General features: G+C 38.6%; 1 long non-coding RNA gene across 1 annotated transcript in view; it reads right to left on the bottom strand.

The window, feature by feature from the left end:
• The window catches only part of LOC147914687 (uncharacterized), a 50704-nt gene extending 37921 nt beyond the window's left edge, over positions 1-12783 (bottom strand). The window contains exons 1-2 of the long non-coding RNA XR_015554878.1: positions 12666-12783; positions 11318-11411 (exon numbers count right to left, since the gene is read on the bottom strand). This is a non-coding gene — a long non-coding RNA (uncharacterized LOC147914687). The remainder of the gene's footprint in view (positions 1-11317; positions 11412-12665) is intronic.
• Positions 12784-16167: the final 3384 nt, after the last annotated feature.

The raw sequence follows: 16167 nt of genomic DNA, 5'->3' as shown, positions 1-16167 counted from the left end.
GGGATGATGTTTACTGACAGCAAAGAGAGTTCCAGTGGATGAGCCTGGAATGGATCTGCAAAGAGGGAAAGAAGAACACAGCAGCAGGGCTGGGTTTGAATTGGTGATGGGAGTTGGGGGAGGGGATTGGGGCAGCTGACTTTCATATGAGATACTAAGGAGGAAAGAAATGGGGAAAGAAGATTTTAAGAGATTTTGCTGTTTATGAATTGAAACCACGTTTGGTGTTTTCCAGCAACTTAGGTAGAAATATCATTTGTTTTTCTCAGTTTTAGTTGCCCAGCTATTGTTTTAATTTTTTTCCCCATTGCAACCCTGTACTATAAGGAAGAGTTCTAAATTAAGGGCAGGAAAAATGGGAGTGAAATAATTAGACTAGACCAGTCACCATTCTCACTATTCTGGATTTGGCTCCTTTAAAAGTATTGACAGCTGTGGTGGATGCTGTGGTGGGTGGGCCAGACATTCCATTGGGAATGGAGGCCTTATTCCCCTAGGTGCTGGGATTGCTGCCAGAAGATTGGCCCTCCTTTCAGGGGTGGCATCAGTTCAGAGAGCCACCTTACCCAGTCGCACCCCATTCCTACAGTGGCCCATTGCCAATGATCAATCAATGTGGGGTATAAAGGCCCATTCCATCACCCAACTGGGGACAACTCCAAAGGGTCATCCCAGCTTCAAAACTCTCTGTAGGGTTGGCCAAGTCCTCAGTTGACCTGGCTTCACAACTCAACTTCTTCCACTGTTCATAGTGCCATAATTTGGTTTTATAGTATCAATGCATGAGATACATATTAATTTTCCTTAAACATAATTTTTTCTGCCATTGTTCTACCCCACATGCTATAATAACTGTTAATTTCATGGTAAAATCAATACAAATTTCTTCCTGTTTTCCATCTTCTCTATTTAGAATCACCTTGTAGCTGAGTAGATCTCCATCTTCTTCTAAAATGAGCCCTTATCCCAATCAGTCCATCGCCTCATTGCCTCCCACTCATGCCGTGCTCACTACTGCTTCTGGGCTCTTGTTCACATGGTTCTCTTTTCCTTAGTGCCTTTCTCTCAACCCACATTTCTTCCTCAGTTTATTGAAACTATGCTCATTCTTTATGGCCCACTTCATATTCTGCCTCCTCTGTGATTCCTTTTCTGACTTCTACTTTCTTTGTTCTTTCTCTTCTCTCAATGGTTACTATGTATGCTGTGCAATAGCACTTCCTTATTGTGTTTTTGGAGTTTATTATAAGTACATCTTGCTAACTCAGACTAGATGGCAAAGTGTTGGGGGCAGAGCCCAAGCTTGGTCCTTCTTGGTGTCCACTACAGTATCTCACTGTACCACTTGGTAATAACTATCATTTATTAAGCCCTTAGTCTTTGCCAGGTACAATGTTTAGCACTTTCCATATGTCAACCAATTTAATTTTTACAAGTACCTAGTACAGTATACACTATTATTATCCTTCTTTTGCATTTGAGGAAATTGAGTCTTAGAGAGATTGAGAGACTGCTCAAGATCACACAGTTGGAAACAGCAGAGCTTGATCTATTTCACCGTCAGGTCTTGGTTCTGAGCCCCTCTACCACATGCTTCCTATACATTCAAGAAAGTGTAATGGATTGACTGACATAGATCTAAATTCCAAAGTATGGGATTTGTTTGTGAGCGCCTGGAGGACAAGATGAAACTTCACTCCCCTAGGATACATCATTTGTTTTGTCAACGACATGTTTAGTAGCACCAATGAGAAAACAGCTATGAGCAATAATAATAGCTAACACATGACTTCCCAGCATCACTTCTTTGTACTAAGTTTGGCATCAAGTTATTCATTTACTCCCCAAATATGATTTGGCATCACTACATGCATTTTAGTCATCATGAAGGACATCAAAATATTAGTCATGTCCCTCAAGGAGCTTACATTATAAATAAAGCCCACATGGAGCTTGCAGGCATCTGTATGCTGTGGAGGTTTCCCAGAAGAGATGTGATGCTGGAATCATGACTCATGCATACAGAAATCACAGATGTAATTAAATTCATCAATGCTCTTTCACATTTGCTGTTTCTGAGGATCAGACAGAGAAGAAAATGCAATAATCTGAAGAGAGTATTCAGAAACACATCATGCTCAAATTATCATACATCTGTGCATCACTTGTGATCATGGCATTTGTGTCACTTCATCCTATAAAATAGATCTTGTCTAGTTCTAAATAATAGCCCAAAGCAGCCATGGCTAGAAAAAAAAAGTCTTTAAGATCTCCATTTTCTCTTAAAAATTTGTAAGAATTCAATTTTCCATGTGTTTCAATTTTTAAAAATTTTTAAATTACCCCCAAAAAACAAATAGATTTGAAGTGAAAGTCATGCTCAAGTCATTGTCTCATGGATAATTTGCCATTGTACTAAAGCATAATCGATTTTGGAAAAAATTAAAGAATCGAAGGCAACTCACACTTCACATCAGATTCAATGTCTACGTAAATACGCTTCTTTACCATGATGGCCCAATATGCTTAGGTATATACGGATCTTAGCAGCAACATTTTTTTTTTTTTTATTTCATTCTTGTTAGCCATGCCAGCTATCAATGAGGAGGGAGTCCCAGAGTGTCACAAATCAGTGGTAAGGTGCAATATTTAAGGATACTCTTGGTGGAAATTTTGATAACTGCATCTCTTTGCTATGAGGTCGTATCTCTTGCCACATCAAGAACTGAAAGAGTATCTGATCCATTGGTCAGTTTCTTTTTGTGTCTCACAGAAGTATTCCTCAAATAACTAGTTTAGTGAAGAAATATGTCTGATGTTATTGTCCTTTATTTTATCTCTAATACTGTAATTTTCATCACAGGTAAATGAACTGAGATTTTCAAATAACTTAGAGCTGCCACAATCAAGTCTTTTCATCTGACTCTCACATTTCATTTACCTCGCCATGATCCTGTCATGGCTGTGAAAATATTTACAATTTTGCCTTGCAGTTGTTGTTTGAGAGTGTTACACCCTGGAGAAAAAAACGCTACATAATCCAACTTTGTGAACAAATCTTCATCATGAAGATAAACAATATATTCACATATAAAGATTTTTGCCCTTTTTCTTGGTGTCATTTTGGCCAGGATCTTCCCCCCAGCTGAACCAGTAAACATCTCTATTGTGAAGCAAGCTTACCAAATGATTTCTATTTTATTTCACATTTGCCACAGAAGATACTGGCGACCGTTTGTTGGTTGGTTCTTATTAACCTCATCTCCTCCCTTAATTTCCTGTTTACCAATCCATTTAATGCGATAGCTCAGACCCTTGACTGGATTCAGTAGCTGATTCACACACACACACATGCATGCACACACAAAGATTAGTAGAGCTGTAATTTCAATTCAGATATATTTCAATGCCAGTCTTTTATAAAATATATATTAGCCCCTTTGTGGATATCAAGGTCACATGGCAAGAAAGATGATTCAGGTTGATAATAATAGTAATAATTAATATTTAAATTTTACACATTAGTTTGTAAGCAATTTATAATTTATATCTATTATCTCAGTCAACTCCAAGTGCTTTAGATTTTCTCTGACCCTTCTAAACCAGCAACACAATGTGTACCATTTTATAATTCTGATAAATGTGAATGGGAACTCCTATATATCCTATATCAATATCCACTTTAGTTCCAGGGCTTTATAGAAACACAGAACAAGATTCTCCAGTGTCAACAAATATTTCTTGAGTGGCTGTGATGTGGCAGGCCCTATCCTAGGTGCTGAGGATAAGTGAAAATAAGACAGATACATCTCTGCCTTCAAGAAGAAGCCCATAGGGAGAATACAATGTTTTTTCTTCTATTGTGAAAATGGTCATTCCTACCTAATGGTAGAAATGTGCCTTGCTATAGAGTAAAGCAGTTGTTAACTCTTGCTTAAGGTCACAATCTACAGAAATTCTACCACTACAATAAATGCCAACAAAAAGTAAACTGTTAAGTAAACTATGATATGTCCATACCGTAGAATACTGCAAAGCAGTTAAAATGAATGATATATCATTCAGATCTATATGTGTTGATAGAGAAAGATTTCAAAGTCACATTGCTAAATGACAAAAGTAAGCTGCCAAAAATTCACTTAGTATGATGTCATTTATGCAATCCAAAATCATATTAAATGAGTGCATAGAAAAAGATTGATAAGAGTGGTTATTTTGGAGAAAACTGGAACTGGGTGTAGGATAAGAGGTCTAATTTTACTTGATCATTTAAATTTTCAGAATGAAAAATACTTATGTATTACTTACATAATTAAAAATACATTTTAGACATACTGTGTTCATGGATTACAATACTCAACCTAATAAAGATGTCAATTCTCCCCAAATTGATCTATAGTTTTAATGCAATTCTTTATCAAATCCTAGAAAGATTTTTTGTACTCAGTAAACTTTATTCTAAAATTCATATGGAAGGGTGAAGACCCTATAACAGCTAAAACAATCTTGACAAAGAAGAATAGGGTGGGAAGGAATCACTCTCCCGCATATCAAGCTACATATAGTTACAGTAATGCAGACACTGTGATAGTGGTGGAGGGATAGACATGTAGATCAATGGAACCGAAGAGAGAACCCAGAAACAGACCCATTTAAATATGCCCAACTGATGTTTGACAAAGATGCAAAGGCTATTCAATGGAGGAGGGATATTCTTTTCAACACATGATGCTATAACAATTGAACATCTATAGAAAAAGAATGATAGACGAAACATCACACTTTATACAAAAAGAAACTCAAAGTGGATCACGGACTTAAATGTAACATATAAAATGATAAAACTTTTAGAAGAAAAACATAGAAAAAATTTTCAGTATTTAGAAAAAGAGTTCCTAGGTTTGACACCAAAAATATGATCCATAAGAGGGAAAATGGAAAAATTGAACCTCATCAAAATTAAAACCACTTTCTCTGTGAAATTCTATGTGAAGAGGATCAAAAGACAAGCTATAGTTTTGGATAAAATATTTACAAATCCCATATTTGAAAAAGGACTAGTGCCTAGACTACATAAAGAACTCTCAAAACTCAAATGCCAAAATTCTCAGTTCCCAAAATTCATAACTCAACAAAGCCAAACAATGCAATTAGAAAATGAGCAAAAGACATGAACAGACATTTCACCAAAGAAGATTTACACATGTCAGATAAGCACATGAAACGATGTTCAGCATCATTAACCATCAGGGAAACACAAGTAAAATCACAATAAGATATCACTACACACCTAACAGAACTGCTAAAACAAAAAATGGTGACAACACCAAATGCTGGCAAGGATGCAGAGAAACTGGATCACTCATACATTACTGGTGGAAATGTAAATACAATCATTGTGAAAAGAGTTTGGAAGTTTCTTAATAAATTAAGCACGCAATTGCACTCCTGGGCATTCCTCCCAGAGAAATGGAAATTAATGTTTACACAAAAACTTGTACACGAATGTTCATAGCAGCTTTGTTTATAATAGCCAAAAACTTGGAGCAATCCAGATGTACTTTAATGGGTAAATTGTTAAATCAACTATGGGGCATCCATACTATGGACTATTATTTGGCAATAAAAAGGAACAAACTGTTGATTCACACAGTGACTTGGATGAACCTCAAAGGCATTATGCTGAGCAAAATAAACTAGTTTCAAAAGGTTAGATAGTATATGATTCCATTTATATAACTTTTTTGGAAGTGAAAATATTTTAGAAATGAACAAATTAGTGGTTGTCAGGGGTTAGGGATAGAGGAGAGAAGGGAGGTGAGTGTGGTCATAAATGGGCAACAAGGTACCCTTGTGGGTATGGAACTGTTTAGTGTCTTGATTGTGGTGGTGGATATACAAAGCTACGCATGTGATAAAATTAGATAGAACTAAAGACACAGAGACAGAGAGAGAGGGAGAGGGAGAAGGTGGAAGACAGAGAGAAATGAGTACTAGTAAAACTGGGAAATCCAAATGAGCCAGGTGGATTTTATCAATGTCAGTATCCTGGTTGTGGTATTATACTATAATTTTACAAAATGTCACTGTTAAGGGGAAACTGGGTGAAGTTAACACAGGATCTCTCTGTATTATTTCATGCCACTACATGTGAATCCACAATTTTCTCAATAAAAATTTCAATTAAGATATACTTTAGGAAATAATGAGAAAAAAACATTCTTTGCTTTAGCTACAAGCATTGCCTCTACAAAAAGGCGAATTGGTGGTTCATCCATGTGAGAATCTTGGTTAGATTCTTATATTCTATGAAAATATACGTTTCTCATCATCCACTCATTTGATTCCCAAAGTATACATTTTCCAGAACAATACAAAATACGTTTACTGCAGGTTCTCACCAGAGAATACAACTTAAACTATCTGCTGTTCATGACACATTTTTGAATCACAAACCCCTCCCAGAATCTAGAGAAAGCTTTACTCCTGTCAGTAGAAAGTACACATTTGTGAATGCACACACACACACACGCGCACTTGCACATATACACATGTTAGCATATGATTGAAGGAAGGTCACAGACGCTGAGAAGCCCATTTATGGACCCCTTGTTAAGGGTCCCTCTTCTATAAGTTCTGACTTTGGTCTTTGGCTCAAACAAAACCATCAGAAAGATCCACACTTTTACATCTGGATAAGACAGTGGATTGCGTAGGTGAATCATCCTGTCCCATCCAGCTTTTCATTGAAATTATGACAGATAATTAAAATAGGTGGAAACAGTATCATCCTTGAATGCTAGTTATCAGTTGCGAATACACAGGAAAAAAGAATTACAAGAAATTGTTTTTTTTTTTTTTAGTGCAGATATTTCCAGATTTACCCATGACTTTACATATTTCACCTGGGGACTAAGTGGGAAAAAGCTATGGAACAACTCTCCCAACCAACTACTCCTCCATCAGGGGGCCAAGTCACAAGGCTGAGGACAGGATGTCAGGCAGTCAGGAGGCCCATCTCGATTCCATCAGGGCTCCGGGAAGCATGCCCGTGGCCAGAGTGGAAGCCCAAGGCAGCCCTGACCTCTAGTTTAAGCTTATCTGAGACTGTCCCAGTCATGCAAAGGGTGGGGCCCTGCCAACACACGCTGATAATGAAGGCAATCTTGTCAGGGGGAGAATGAGTACTCTGTCTCGGCTCAGGGCTGACAAAAAGAAGATAGAAAAAAGCAAACTGAAAACATCGTCTTCCATAGAAGCTCTGATTCCATTCCACCTCCCTTCTCCCTTACTCCAGGCAAGGTAGAATTACAGTCAATTTAACCTTTTTTCATTCCTTTTACCTGAAAGATCTGTAGGACAATCTTCGACACATTCCTCAAAGTTGTCAAACGGTCAACTCTCAGTTTTTCTCTTATTTGACTTCTTAGTGGCATTTGATGTTAGTTGACAACTTCCTCATTCTGAAAACACTGCTACTTGTCTTCAGGGCCCCACAAACTCCTGCTTTTCTTCCATCCTCATGGGTCGCCTCATCTCAGACTCCTTTGCTGGTTCTTCCTCCTCTACCTGAGCTCTAATTATTGCTTTTTCCGGGGCTCAGTCCTCTCTGCTGCCACTCTATTCTTAGCTGATTTTACATAATCTCATAGCTTTAAATACCATCCACCAGTGATGACTCCCACACATGTATCTCCAGGCCTGCCTCTCCCCTGAGCTCCAGACTCACATCTAACTGCCAGCTCAACCTCTCTGCTTGGGTGTCTAATAGGTATATCAAACAATATGTGGAAAATTGAACTACTGATCAATCTCTACTGTATCCCCCCATACACTCAGCCTTCCTCAGGCTTTCTGACCTCCCCGTTCACACAGATGTTCAAGCCCAAAAACTGAACTTGATGCTTACATTCTTTGTTTCCCTCATATCTCACACTGAATCCATATAAAAGCTCTTTGGCTTTATTTTCAAAATACATCCCGAATGTGACCCCTTCTCCCCATCATCATGGTCCAACGCAACATCATCTCTTGTTTAGGTTACTCCCAACAGTCGCCCAGGCTTCTATTCTTACTCATCCCAGCAGGGTCTAGTCTCTACATAGTGACCAGTGTAATTCTAGCAAATGTAAATCCGATCAAGTCAGAACCTAACAATGGCTTCCCAGCACACTTCCAATAAAATGTAAAGCCTTTTCTCTGGCCAGAAGACCCTACATGATCTGACCCCAGCCCATTGCTCCCATTTCTTGTCCCCCGCCTCTTCTTTTCATTTAACTCCGTTCCAACCCCCCATCCTTGTGGTCCCTGAACACACATCCTATTCCCACTCTAAGGTCTATGTATCTGCCAATTTCTTTTCTTGGGGTACATTTCCCCTACGCCTTCACGTGGCTAACCTGTCACGCTAGGTTGCTGGTCAAATGTCATGTTTTCAGGGAAGCTTTCCCTATATTTCCTATCCATTCTCCACCCTTTATTTTTATGTCTTCAGATAATTTACTTGCATGTAAAATTATGTTTGTTTATTTACTCCTTTACTAGAATGTTAGTTCCACAGGAGCGGGGATTTGTACTTGTTGTTTATTTTGTTTAAGCTCCCATCCTCAGCCCCCACAACAGTGCTCTGTGCGTGCTGGTGCCTCTGTGAATATTTGTGCAGGAAGAAATGAGTGAGAGAATCGCATTCAGCTCCCAACACTGTCCAAACTCTTCTATAGAAATGAACAGAAGGAAGTTGATGGTCATATGATAGTAATGTTGGTAAAAGAGAACCTAATCTGAAGAAGCAAAACAGACATCTTCCTATCAGATAGTTCTTGAGACAAAAAGAGAAATATACATGTAATGTGTTTAATTCATGTAGTTATCAAGATATAAGAGAACGTTCAAGAGTTGGGAGGTCATAAAAAGGAAAAATATGAAAAGTACATTTCATGTTCAAATGTACTCATGAAAAGTTCATTTTAGCTATTTGGGGGTCTTTTGTGGTTCCATATGAATTTTAGGATTGTTTTCTTCTTTTTTTGTAAGAAATGCCATTGGAATGTTGATACAGATTACACTGAATCTGTAGATTGCTTTGAGTAGTATGGATATTTTAGCAATATTAATTCCTCCAATCTGTGAACATAGGATACTTTTCCATTTATTTGTGTTGTCTTCAATTTTGTTCATCAATGTTTTACAATTTTTAGCATACAAATCTTTCACCCCCTTGGTTAAATTTATTCCTAAGTATTTTGGTTTTGATGCAATTGTAAATGAGATTGTATTCTTTATTTCTTTTTGGATAATTCATTGTTAGTGTAGAAATGCAACTGATTTTTGTTTAGTGACTATAGTTAATCATACCATATTATATATTTGAAATTTGATAAGAGAGTAAATGTTAAATGTTCTCACCACACACAACAAAAAGGTAACTATGTGCAGTGAAGGATGTGTTAATCAGCTTGGTTATGATAATCATTTCACAATGTATATCTATATCAAATCATCACATTGTACACCATAAATACATAAATTTTTATTTGTCAATTATACCTCAATAAAGCTGGGGGGAAAAAGGAAAAAGTGCATTTTAAAACATTTTCACTATTTTTCTGCAGATATGATCTCTCATGAATCCTGACTTTCCAAAGGGGGCAGTGATCTGGCTCTCCACTCTAGTTAGGTCCAAGGTTTCTCTCTTTCCCCCACACATGTGGAAGCTTTAAGCCAACTGGATTCTCACATGCTCCCTGGGGATTCCAGCAACTCCTTCACTATCTACCTCTCTCCACTTGTTCTCCTGCAGTTTTTTGTGAATTTGGAGTGATTCATTCACTTTCCTGAAGGCTCATCCATTTATTTAAAAGGATAATTTTAAATAAATTATTTAAATGTAACTAGCTAGAAACTACATTTCCTTTGCAACCATGACCATATGAATTAGTTCTGGTCAATACAATGTGATTGGAAATGATCGAAACTTCCAGGTTCCCTTAAAGATAAAGCCACTTTCCCCAGGACTTGATTTTTCTCATCCTCACATGCAGCAACATGGACATGTGGGACATGTTAGCTGTGACCAGCATTGATAGACCAGGTGATGACAGTCGACTAGGGGATGACAGGACAGCAGTATGCAAGGATCGGGGTGCTAGAATGACGTTCTGTAGCAAAGCTGATCTGCCAACCTGATGTGGTTACTACTATGAGAAAGAGAAATAAACTCCCCCCTCATTTATTTCAGTTTCTTTGTTACATCTGCTTATACTTTAACCTAACACGACTACCAACCTAGGGAGGATGGGACACCAGGTTAGCTGACTGTCCTTATCAAGAGAAAACTCTCTTTCCAAAAGAATTGGGATGCTTGAAACTCCCCTGAAAGTGGACTCAATTCTGGGCAGCCAAAGCAACAAATGTCCAGTAGAGCTTTCATGGGGTAACAAATATATTGTACAGCTGTCATAGAAACAGGCAATTTAAACCTATTACTGTGTTTGCTCCAAGAATATCTCGAGGACTTTGTCCACTGCATCTCTCCCTATATTAAAGTGTCCCTTAAAATACTTTATATAGAGCCAAATGCCCAGAAAAGCTTTTGTTCCCCTGGGGCAGTGATCTGATTTTGATTTTGACAGAAAAACTATGCATGAAAATGTTTTCCCCGTCATTTGGTGCCAGGAAGGTTAGAGTCAAATTTACAATTCGGCCAACGCTTGTATTGCTCTTTATGGCCTGCAAAATATTGTTCTTTCTGGTTTTTGATCTCACTATCTTAATCTACTTTTTGTTTTCCTAGATTTTGACTTTTAAACTTTTTTTTTTATATTTTAGTATTTTATTTTATATGCTTTTATTGTCACCAGACTCAACTACTATATAAATTGGTGGATCATAAATAAATGAGAAAGAATTCAACAAACAGAACATTCATGATTCTAAAAGATACAAGTTCAACTTTTTCTAATTTTTTTGGGAACTCTTATCTATTGTTTATAAATCCCTGCAGAGTTCCTATTCTCCTTTCAAGGTTTCTTTGTATATTCTCCATTCTCCTTTCCCTCAATCTCCCTACCAAACCCTTACATCTTTAATTATGGCCGTTTAGCCTTATGTTAAGAACACAGTGGGGTCCAGGGTTTGTGGGGCCTAAAGCCTGGACAACGTTGGGGACCTCCCTTTACTAAATGCACCTAGGAATTAAAGTGAGTATTTGCTTAGAATGAGAAATCATAACAAGACATAAATTTAAAAAAAAACAAACTAACAACCCAAGCACAGTAAAACTGGAAAAAAGCTAATATTATTAAACCGCCTGACGTACCTCTATAATCCAAGTGTTTTCCTCCATTTTTCGGTTGCATACTCTTCAATCACATCTTGACATACCAACAAATTTGGAGTACCATTTTCTACAGCTAGAATATAAAGATAGCTGAGTCTATTTTATAATTGGTAATTAGGGAAGTTACTTGTATCTTTATAACCCATTAGTAGGAATATTATTCAAACATTTAAGATGACTATTGAGAAAATATTAATGATCAATAAATAACACATGAAACCTGATTTTAGGGGATATTTTACAGTGTAGGGACAATATTAAATACATTTGGAATCTTTGACACTTCTAAGCAGTTTGCACTTTATATACGCTCTTTGTAGTGGTATATTGTTAAGTTATTTTTTCATCAATGTCAGTATTTGGTGTCTAGTTAACATGAAACTAAATACTTTTCTAATTAATTCATACCTCTTCATTAATTACATTAACAAACAAGCAGAGTCTATACTTTAATTTGAAATTTATATCTTCCTCTTAATGGATGATTGCTTTTGATAAGGTGAAAAAAAATTTTGTTATAAATTGCTTCTTGAGGTAAAAATAATTTCTATTGACTTAATTATTCATCTTTATCACTTTTGTTTCCTATTCCCTTGATTTTATGATTTTTTTTCTCTTAGTGCTTTTAAATACCTAAATTTAAAGATAATAAAAGAAGCTTTTCATTTATGTTACAGTAATATGCAATTTCTCACTTATTGTATTACAACATTTCAAAACATCTTTTTAAATTTCAGAAGTATTTTTTGAGCTTATTAAGTATATCATTCATATCAAAAAAAGAGTCAAAATGGTTGTTTATAATATTATATGCTGAGGGGGCGGAGTCAAGATGGCAGCGTAGGCAGACTCTGAACTCACCTCCTCCCGAGGACACAGCCAATTTACAACTGCTCGTGGAAAAATTACCCCTGAGACAGAACTGAAAACTGGATGAGAGGAACTCCTGCAACAACGGACAATCCTAACTGGGGTAGAAGAGGCAGAGGCTCCCTTCCGGAGAGAAAAACGCCGCCTTCACAAGCCGCCAGCTTCACGGCCGCTGGGAGCAGCGCACAGGTACGCAGCCCTCCCTGGAGGCGCCGGGCCCTGAGCCAGGAGCACCCCCGCTGTGGGCATTTTGTGGACCCAGCACAATTGAGACCAGCAGCATAATGTCTGACGTTGCCTGCTACTAAAGCATTGGGGAGCACCCCCAGAAAACCCGGTTCACAAAGAAACTAAAACTGGCTCTTAAAGGGCCCGCGCACAAACTCACCCGTTCCAGAAAGCATCCTAAAATCACCAGAAAGAAAGGTGCACAGTGCTTCGGTGACAAGAGACTCACCTGATAGGCCCTGAGTGCATCTCGGTGAGGGGTGAGACCTCTCCAGGGACTGGGACATTGGCGGCGGCCATTGTTGTGGCCTGGTGTGAGCGTGCTGACACAGACGCCATTGGAGTTCTCCCTGAGGCCTGCTAGCCCAGGGTCTGCTCCACCCGCTAGAGCACCGATTTAATCCAGCTCAGCCAGGGCAGGCAGCCCACCCTAGAGACTGGCCCCACCCAACAACAAGCCCTCAGGCAACGTGTGGGCCTGCATAGATTGGTGACTGGATTCTCTGCAGCCTGGCAACTGAGCTGACTTGAGCGGGGCAGGGTGTGCACAAGGAGCGGGTGGAGAGTGTGGGGCGGTGGCAGAGTGTGTGGGGCTCCCGCCGTGGAGAGACTGGGTCCACTTGGGGAGGTTGGGGCGCTCACACGGGGCAGGACTGTGTTGACTGTGTGTGTGGACCTGTGTGCGCCAGGGCTTCTCAGCCACAGAAGACTTGTACTTCTCAAAGACCCACATAGGAGGTTTGCTCCACCTTCCAAAACCTGAAACAATTGGGTGCTCCTGTGCCTGAGGCCAGCCCCACCCAGCTGCAATTCTCAGAGAGCTGACAAGAGACCTAATAGGCTAGAGGCTTACAGCAATTGTAAGGCCCTGAGCCTAACAACCTGCCACGGTGGGGGCCTACTCACTTAAAAGAAATACTGCAACACAAATGTGGTATTAGAACTTGCAGCCAACTGTGCTGGGGCTCCCCACAGCTGATAAAGAGACTGAAGGGCCCACAACAACTACAAGCAGCTGAGCATTACAACAGCTGGCCAGGAGCATAACTCAGCCTCCCTGGGCGCCTACAGGGAGAGCAAACAGGCCACAGCAGAAGGATACACGTAGCCCACATAGGGGTCACCCCTGGAACATTGAGAACTGAGGGAAGCACACTGGAAGCCTCCTAAGCCATCACTTACATAAGGTCACCTATCCAAGAGCAGGAGACGTAGCTGACCTACCTAATACGTGAGACCCAAGCACAGGGAAAGAGGCAAAATGAAGAGGCAAAAGAATACATTCCAAGTAAGGGAACAGGACAAAACCCCAGAAAAGGAACTTAGTGAAACAGAAATGAGCAACCTACCCGACAGAGAGTTCAAACTAAGAGTGTTAAGGATGCTCACTGATCTGGGGAGAAGAATAGATGGACTCAGTGAGAATGTCAACAAAAAAAGGGAAAAGATAAAAAAAAACCAATCAGAAATGAAGAATACAATACTGGAAATGAAAAACTCATTAGAGGGACTCAAAAGCAGAGTAGAGGATACAGAAGAACGGATCAGTGAGCTGGAAGAAAGACTAGAAGAAATTACCCAAGGTGAACAGGTAAAAGAGAAAAGAATTAAAAAGAGTGAGGACAGTCTAAGGGACCTCTGGGACAACATCAAGCGCACTAACATCCGTGTTATATGTGTCCCGGAAGGAGAAGAGCGAGACAAGGGGGCAGAGAATCTATTTCAAGAAATAATAGATGAAAACTTCCCTAACCTAAGGAAGGAAACAGACATCCAGGTACAGGAGGCACAGAGAGCCCCAAACAAGATAAACCCAAAGAGGCCCACACCAAGACACATCATAATCAAAATGTCCAGAATTAAAGATAAAGAGAGAATCCTAAAAGCCGCAAGAGAATGTCAAGTTACATACAAAGGAAACCCCATAAGGCTGTCAGCTGACTTCTCAGCAGAAACCTTACAGGCTAGAAGAGAATGGCATGATATATTTAAAGTGCTAAAAGGAAAAAACTTACAGCCAAGAATACTCTACCCAGCAAGGTTATCGTTCAAAATGGAAGGAGAGATCAAAATTTTCCCAGATAAGCAAAAATTAAAGGAGTTTGTCACCAAGAAACCAGTGTTACAAGAAATGTTAAAGGGACTGATTTAAGGGGAAAAGAGAAGACCACAAATAGGAAAAATTATCTATTTCCACGATTAGAACGTAATGGATACAAATGCACAAAAAAGAGGTTGGATATGATATCAAAAACATAAAAGGAGGGAGGAGGGTAGTTAAAGAGTACAGCTTTCAGACAGAGGTCAAACTAAAGTGACCATCAATGCTGTATAGAAGAAGTAAGGAACAGAGAAGGACTACTAAAACACTGAGGAAAAAAAAAAAAAGTTAAAAAATGGCAGTAAGTACATACTTATCAATAGCTACTTTAAACGTCAATGGACTAAATGCTCCAATTAAAAGGCATAGGGTGGCTGACTGGATAAAAAAACAAGACCCATATATATGCTGCATACAAGAGACACACTTCAGACCTAAAGACACTCACAAACTGCAAGTGAAGGGATGGAAAAAGATACTCCACGCAAATGGCAATGAAAAGAAAGCTGGGGTAGCAGTACTCATATCAGACAAAATAGACTTTAAAACAAAAACTGTAAAACGAGACAAAGAAGGGCATTACATAATGATCAAGGGAACAATCCAACAAGAGGATATAACACTTGTAAATATCTACGCACCCAATGTAGGTGCACCTAAATATATAAAGCAATTATTAACAGACATAAAAACAGAAATAGACAGTAACACAATAATAGTAGGGGACTTTAACACTCCACTTACACCAACGGATAGATCATCCAAACAGAAGATCAATAAGGAAACAGTGGCCTTAAACGACACACTACAACAGATGGACCTAGTAGATATATACATAGCATTCCATCCAAAAACCGAAGAATACACGTTCTTTTCAAATGCACATGGAACGTTCTCCAGGATTGATCACATATTAGGCCACAAAACAAGTCTCCATAAATTTAAGAAGATTGAAATAATACCAAGCATCTTTTCTGACCACAAAGGTATGAAACTAGAAATCAACTATAGGAAGAAAATCAGAAAAGCCACAAATACATGGAGATTAAACAAAATGCTACTGAACAACGACTGGGTTAATGAAGAAATCAAAGAAGAAATCAAAAATACCTGGAGACAAATGAAAATGAAAATACGACATGCCAGAATTTATGGGATACAGCAAAAGCGGTTCTAAGAGGGAAGTTTATAGCGATACAGGCCTATCTCAACAAACAAGAAAAATCTCAAATAAACAATCTAACAATGCACCTAAAGGAACTGGAAAAAGAAGAACAAACAAAGCCCAAAATCAGTAGAAGAAGGGAAATAATAAAAATCAGAGCAGAAATAAATGAAATAGAGACCAAAAACAATAGAAAAATTAATAAAACCAAGAGCTGGTTCTTTGAAAAGATCAACAAAATAGACAAACCTTTAGCTAGACTCACCAAGAAAAAAGAGAGAAGGCACAAATAAGTAAAATCAGAAATGAAAGAGGAGTGGTTACAACAGACACCTCAGAAATACAAAAGATTATAAGAGAATACTATGAAAAACTATATGCCAACCAATTCGACAATCTGGAAGAAATGGATAAATTCTTAGAATCATACAACCTTCCAAAACTGGATCAAGAAGAAGTAGAGAA

Source organism: Ceratotherium simum, chromosome 17, assembly GCF_057802395.1.
Source record: "Ceratotherium simum simum isolate JZ-2026a chromosome 17, ASM5780239v1, whole genome shotgun sequence".
NCBI classification, from domain to species: domain Eukaryota; kingdom Metazoa; phylum Chordata; class Mammalia; order Perissodactyla; family Rhinocerotidae; genus Ceratotherium; species Ceratotherium simum.
Note: the sequence above shows the minus strand (reverse complement) of the source record. Positions and strands in the feature narration are given on the sequence as shown.